We start from the raw sequence: 7,676 nt of genomic DNA on the forward strand, positions 1-7,676 counted from the left end.
GTTATCTAATTGAGAGTTTAAATTCTTCCGACTATTTCAATCCTGCTTTGTTAACGCAGAATTAAACCAAGCCATTCATCATAAATAGTGCTACGATTCCATTTTCACTTCGAATCTTTTCCAGGGAGAAAGAACTCAGCATACCCATTCGCCCTAGCTCTTTTAGAATCAAGGAGAGACGTCCTTGCGCCACAAACGCGAAGTGTTTTCCGAGAGCAAAAACGCACTAAAGGACTGGAATAAAAACTTCAAGAATTTGACTTTAAGATGCAGGCGATGTACTTCAAGAGAGATTTAATGGTATTTCATGAAAGAAGTTTTATTGGAAGACTCGCAGAGCTTCTTCTCTGGCTACAATCCCTGGATTGGATTGCATCAGTCTTGCAGTTTTACTCGACCCGAATCAGTCTATGTAGCTTTTTTAACTGATTTGCGACTTTTCTCCTTCACAAGCTGTCCTGAATGCCGTCTCAGTAACGGGTCAAACTTTTGTAAAATGGTATATAAACCCGTAACTTGTAATCATTTATGAGTATTTACGCTAAGTTCCAAATCCACACCAAAAGAAGCCACTTTGACTTTTTTTTCGATTTCGGTCCAATGTAGGCCCATCTTTCTGGCTCTTCCTCAACGCCTAACCCTCCAATAAGGTCTACATGAAGATTTCATATCCATAAGTATGGTGGCTTCTCTTCTTTAGCTTTTACTCTAGACTACGTTTAAAGCAATCTAGCGGGAAAGCGTCTTCACAAGTTGTGTTAAAATCTATTAATTATTTGGACGACCATGCGGTAAATAGATCGTTCAAAATACTTTCATTATTCTCTCCCTTCTAAGTGCCCAAGTCCGACTAACACAAGGTGGACGCTATATAATCTAGTCTTCTCTCAGTCCATATTAATTTCCATGACAAAAAATTCCTCTGGACCAGGAATCGAACCAAGGACAATTGGCTTTTCTGGCCACTGCATACACCACTACGAAATCCAAGTTCTTTAATCCCTTTGGCAACCAGTGAGGGCTCAGGGGAGCCCTTCGAGGATACAACCGTCTTATACGCCCGGTCACCCGGGGAGGGGCTGGAGGGGAAGGAAAAGGGAAAGAGGCGCCGTCGCGATCGGAGCCCGCCGACGCCTCTAGGAAAAGGATAGGAACGGAAGGGAGGGGACGGGGAAAAACACCTCAACGCTACAAAGCGAAAAGGGCCCACTAAATAGCGAAACCAAGCATACGTAATTTCTCTTCCACCATCCCGGGGAGATTTTCCTATGAGGAAGAAAAATCCCAGATAGGGACAGTGGGAAATCCCTTTGGCAATTTTACTTGGTTCAATGTCACTAGGTGTTCGGCCCATTCAGTCCATCAAGCATGGCAACGAGAATATCAACTTCAAAGAAACCGCTACTCAAATTTGAACACTAAACATAGTAGCGCTTAACATTACGCATGGCGCTAAATGAGGTTTATTTCAAACCTGCCGCTAGAACGGCGGTGAAATTCACATCAATTGCCATGGGAAAGAATTTATTCCTATTTTAGTCTTTTCCCGAGTAACTGCCACACTCAAAATGGTATCAATCATAGGAACTTATTATATTTCATCCGAGGCCCAAATCAAACCTTAGTTAACCTAGTGAGTTCGCTTCCAATTTGGTATAGAAAATAACTAAAAGCCAGGGGCGTAGCTAGGAATTAAGGCTGGGGGAGAGGGTTTTAGGCACAAATAACACTGGGGTGTCTGGGGGTGTGGAATACTGGCCAGGGTAAGCGGGAGGTGCGGGGGCACTCTTTCAGGAAAATTTCAAGATAAATTGTTCAAAATTGTAGGTTTCACGCCTTTCGGAGTGATGTATTATTAATATTTACACTATCCTGTAAGTAATATTAATCCAATTAAGTAAAATGGATAAAAATTTAAAACCCCCCCCTCGCTGCCCCTCTGCTGAGAGAGATGTACGAGAAGGCAAAATACTGCAAGCAGTCCTTCTTGGAAGAAAGTTCACTCGAAAACTGTCCCTCTTGGAAGAAAATAAAATAGCTGCAGATAGTCACTCATTGAAAAAAAATGTGCTCACTTGCAATACACGTAAGTTCGTCAAAATTCTCGTCGCCATTATTATATCTCAGTACTTCGTCGTTGTTACCTCTGTACTCTCGGAGGTTTCTCGTGAAGTCACCTTTACTTTAAGTAAAAACTCAAGAGAGAACCAGGCTTCACTTAAGGCGCAGCCTATGACAAAAAATTCTCTGGACCGGGAATATCTATTACCGTTATTACCTACTGACCGCTATTACGTCTCAGTTCACAACTTACATTAACTTCGGGAGGCAGGAGAGAAACAAAAGACGAATTTCTAAAAGAGAACCCTTCAAATATAACAAAATTGAAGACCGCAGTAATGGCCTCGGGAAAAAATTCCCTAATCACGGACCACTACTCCATCCAGGAACCTTAATTCCCATGAAAAGTTTACCACAGGAAGGTTTAATGTCCACGGTTTGCTTCCCGATGCTGGGGAATTATTTCCCGTGATTCTTAATGTGTATTTCACCGACATTCACGGAGCCGGCTTGAAATATAACAGACATAGAGGACCTCTCCAGTATACCACCGGGTAAAATTCTTTCTGCCTTTTTCCAACTTTCCGACTAGTGACTCGCAAATCTCCATCCGGGATCCAGGAATCCTAGCCTAGGAAGTATACTTGTAATTTTTTGAAGCGAACCAAGCACTCTTGGCTTCCTTGATTCTCCAGTGTAATTCCTAAAGATCTACATGCATATTGCTCGCCAAGGAAGCACAAGCCTTCACATCAGACAAAAATCAACTATCCTAAACTTCTCGAGAAGCATAATAACATGGCACGTGGCATTTAGTGGTAACCTAACGAAGCAGTATTTGTTTTTTTTTACGCTAGAGAAATCAACACAATTGAAAATCCTCAGAAATTTCCGACCGCACGAAGCCATGCAAGGCCTCCCGAACAATGCTATCCAACAAAATTATCCTTCCCTCCCAGAGAGAAAGTTCAAGCGAACACATAGGAATCCCACATGCTTTTGTACAGAATCCGTTTCCAAACCACTGTAGGAAGGGAATGAAGCTCCCTCATGATGAGCCGAGTAAAGATCAAATGTTTCGTGTAACCAAAGCTAATACAACTTCCGCCTTTCTTCTCCCTCAATACGAAACTTTGACAAGAACTAATTGTTTTACCCCTTCCTCTCATACGATTTCCTCACGGAGTAGGTAATTACATTTCCCTTGAAATATTTCTTATCCCAAAACAACATCAACCCATCTAAAAAAAACATAGTTTTTTTCTCCAAAAAATCTGAAGATGAGGAGCTTCGTCTAAAAGTAGACCGCCTCATAATAAATCTAAGCGACAAGGCAAAAAATATTCACAAAGTTGAAAATGGGTCAATTCTACCAAGCCAAGATCGAGGCTATTGTCAATTCCTCTTTGACTTGAAACATCATTTATCACCGACAACGGACTCACTCACCAATTGTTGGTCAATTTTCCGATAAAGGGTATTATCATAAATATTATATAAATATTATATATTTTAAATATTAGGGTATTATTATTATAAATATTAAGTAAATGGATTAGAATTTGATAAATAATGAGACGCATATTTTTCACCTCACCGAGTTTCGCCTACTTCTCGAACCAAATTTGACGCGAATATTAATTAAAAGAAGAAAACAAATGGCAGAGTTACAATATTTTCTGTATGTCATCCCAGCCACCCAAAGAGGTCAATAAGCCTTGGTTCACTTTCAAAACTAGCCCCATAAGCTAAAGCTGTATTTAACACTAGAAGGACCAGACCAGTCATTTCGACGGGTAATCTCTAATTATTTAATCATATTGCCACCAATTTTTTTCTGTCTTCTTAATTTCTTCTGACTTTTAAGTTTTTATAGCACGTATTCTGTCAAAATATAAATTAAAATTTTTCACCTAGAAATGAAGTTATACCACCTGTCTGCCAACACCCGTGAAATTTTTGGATTAAGCCTTTATATTTCATTTGCAACGGTAACGCGTCTTTTATTCAGGAAATCACATTCATATATTATGTCTAGCTATTTTGATGATTAAGTCAGAAAATTTATCCATTCCACATTTTTTATTACAATTTGAATAGAAATTAGAAACATATCTGCCAAACCGAGGGTCATGTGGTAGGCCATGGCAGAAGAAACAGGAGCGACGTGACCGCTGTTCTTTTAAATTTTTAATTGTAAAATGACTTGTAAGAAATTACTCGGTAGTGTTGATAGATAAATAAAAAGGTTATATTTGATGAAGTTATAAATTAATTTCAACGTAAATGAAGACATATAAAAAATAATTACCACTCGTCAAAATGCCGGGTCCTTCTACGTGGCCATAAAACCCCGATCCTTCTAATGTTTAACTGTTAAGTCGATTAAATTGGCTGAGGTTTAGTTTTCAACGGACTTGCTTACCAATTCTTATTCTTGTCGTTTGAATGGAGTTTGAAATTTAACGAAAACCATATTTGGGTACAAACTTTCATATGACTGATAACCAGTAAGTCATGGTGCCGGAACACGCCGGAACGCCGTTCCAGCATTGGTTAACGAAAGACAGTATTCAAATAGCACTTTTATCAATTTTGCTGTTCAAAAATTTCTAATACATACATTCGTAATCAAAACAAAAATTTTGTAATAATACATAAACAATAACTTGTAATAAAAAACATGGTGTAATATTTAACTCCTAAAAAAAGTTAAGGAAAGTGCGTTCTGGCACTGCTAAATTTTCCACGACGTCACTGCTCATCATTGAATATTATATTGTCATCAGAAGCAGGCAATTTTGCAATATTTCAAGTGGATTTGACAATGGTAAGTGGGGTTAAAATCAATTACAACATTTCATCGACGAAACAGAAAAACTCACGAAGAAAGTTAAGAAAAAGCGCGTAATAAAATACTCCCGTTTGAGAGTGAATCAAGCACCATATAGACTAATTCTTTAACAAATCGTTAAATCTCTTTTTCTAGCGAAAACCCAATGGAAACTTTTTCGACCGTCTCGTTATCGACGATTCATACCAAGGCCTTTCTCCACAGGACACCCCACCCATTCAACCACATCCCATCAACCATTTATTTCCAACAGAATCGGGTGACCTTTCCCTCTCAACGGAAAATCCTTCGAACTCGATTGTTACATTTTTTCGTTTTTTTTTTCTTCGGAATCCACGAATCAAATCAATTCCCTCCGCCGCAACTGAACGCTTCATGCGCAGACAGCAGGTAACTCTGAAAATCCCTCGAAGGAAATATAAATGCGATTTCAACTCACTACCACCAACTCTTCCCTCGAAACAGGAAAGGGAAAGAGTGGAGGCGAATAAAATAATACGATTTCATTTTTTAGGAAATTTCGAAGAAACTCATACCCTTTCTTAGCTCATTTCTTTTGTTTTAATGTCACTGATCCTTTCCCTCGGGGATGTATATATTCTTCTCTGTAACCTCACCGCATGAATTCTCTCTTCTTCCTCATTCCTCCATTTTTTCCTTTGTTAACCTTCATCATTCTTTCCTCTCCACTTTTTCCTGCTCCTGAAATATATGTACTCTCGAACCAAGGCTTAAAATCAAAACGGCACCCTTTTTTTCTCTTCCCTTTCTTAAGCTTGATCGAACCCGACGGCAACAAACAACTGCTTCGCCTTTACTTTCACTCACAAACCCTCTACGATCTAAAAAAAAAAATTCTCCCTTTTCCTTCAGAGTTCTTCGAAAGAAAGTTCATCGTGTCAAGGGGGAACAATTCTTGCTGGAAGGTCCCTTCTCAGAGGGAAAAGTGGAAACTTTTCTTCTTCCTTCCTACCAATCTTTCTGCGACCTCTTCGAGATCGAACGCTGAGTCCATTATAATCCAAAGACCACATCAACGCGAGCCCACAACACTCTTTGTGAGCGATGGATATAGCAGACCATGATTCAAAATTTTCACGACAGCACGATTGAAATGCACGGAACTGCGCTTGCTGGAAACAAATGCAGACTAGCTAGCGAAGTCTTCACTCAAGATATATTTTTTTTTAATTTTTATTTCAACCCGTCTTCGTGAAACCTAACAAGATAATAGTATAATATTTAATAGAAAATTAGTTATCTAACATTTTGCAACTACGCGCCGGCATTGGTTAACATAAGACAAAATAGTCAAATAACACTTCTATCAATTTTGTTGCTTCAAAAGTTCTGATACAAACATTCGTAATCAAAACAAAAAATATATGAATAATAAAATGTAAATAATAACTTAAATGATAACTTTCTGATGGAGACATGATGGCCTAATGAAGACATTCGTCTCGGGGTAAGTGGATGAAAAGAGAGGCAAATGAAGACCCACAATTCAATACACAGGACAAGTTAGTTAGGACGCCAAAGAGATATATAATGTGAATTGGAAAAGGTTAACAGATAAAATCAGAGAAGTTAAAAACAGGAAATCAGAGTAGTGAGCTATTAAAAAACCAATTTGCGGATTGTTGTTTAATAATAATGATATCGAAAACCAAAACTCTGGAATTTAGTGCGTAAAAAATATCGCAAAATGCATTTTAAATCAACAAATTATGGCCCATTAGCATCGCAGTGATCAAGTATTTGGGTACCATACCACTTAGTGGCACACAATCAACTTATTGTTTTAAAGGCTAACATTTTTTGCTAATATATAGACAAGTTTTCACGTCCAGACAGTGAAACAAAGACGTTTCATGTACTGAAAACTGAAGCTCAAATACCTAAGAAAATTGCAATTGGCACAGCATTAACACGTGCCATTTAAATGTAAAAAGCATGCTTTTCGCAATTACGGAGTTAGACACACAAGAATGTAAAGGCTGGAGTCGCTTCTTCATCTGCACACGGAGGACTTCAAGAACACCATTATTTTTCAACTTCGGTGAAAATAAAATTAAGAGGTAATCCTGTTAACTGGATTGACTTCCTTGTCTTTTAGTCCATGTACAACATACACTATACTGTGAAAGATTAGAAGCGCAAATAACTTGAGTATCATGAAAAAATTATTTTTAGAGTATCACCGGTTATCAATATTGAGAAAAACATTGATTATGAGATTTCTTAGGTAAGTGCCTTGTGTTTTTGGAGGGATAGAAGAAGAATCCTTCGACATATAATGGGATAAGATAGACATCAATTAGGGCTGCATCGGCTTACTCTGCCTTATAATGTCCCGTAGGGAGCGATTGATTCATTCCAATTACATACTTTTATAGCTGGTAGATAAGGGACGAAAACTTAACGTCCACTGTGACGGAAGGAGTGTCGTACTTGGTTATCCCTCCAGTTAGCATGGAAGTATGGTTCGGACTTGCTCAGAAAAAACTCCGTCGCCCAGGAATATGAGCATGGGAATTTGGGATGGAAATCCAGTAAAGAAGCGACCATTGAAACCCAATTCCCAGAACAAATAAGAAAAAAATATCTGATTATTGGAGTGCTGGTTTCTAGGAACGAGCCACAACGCGGATTGAGTTTTTTTGCTTAAGAGCTGATACGCTGCATCGGAGTCTTTTATAAACCTTTTTACGACCTCCATCGACGACCATTAACGCTTAAAAAGCCCGGAAATACTTCT

The sequence above is a fragment of the Ischnura elegans genome, chromosome 7 (assembly GCF_921293095.1).
Source record: "Ischnura elegans chromosome 7, ioIscEleg1.1, whole genome shotgun sequence".
Taxonomy (NCBI): domain Eukaryota; kingdom Metazoa; phylum Arthropoda; class Insecta; order Odonata; family Coenagrionidae; genus Ischnura; species Ischnura elegans.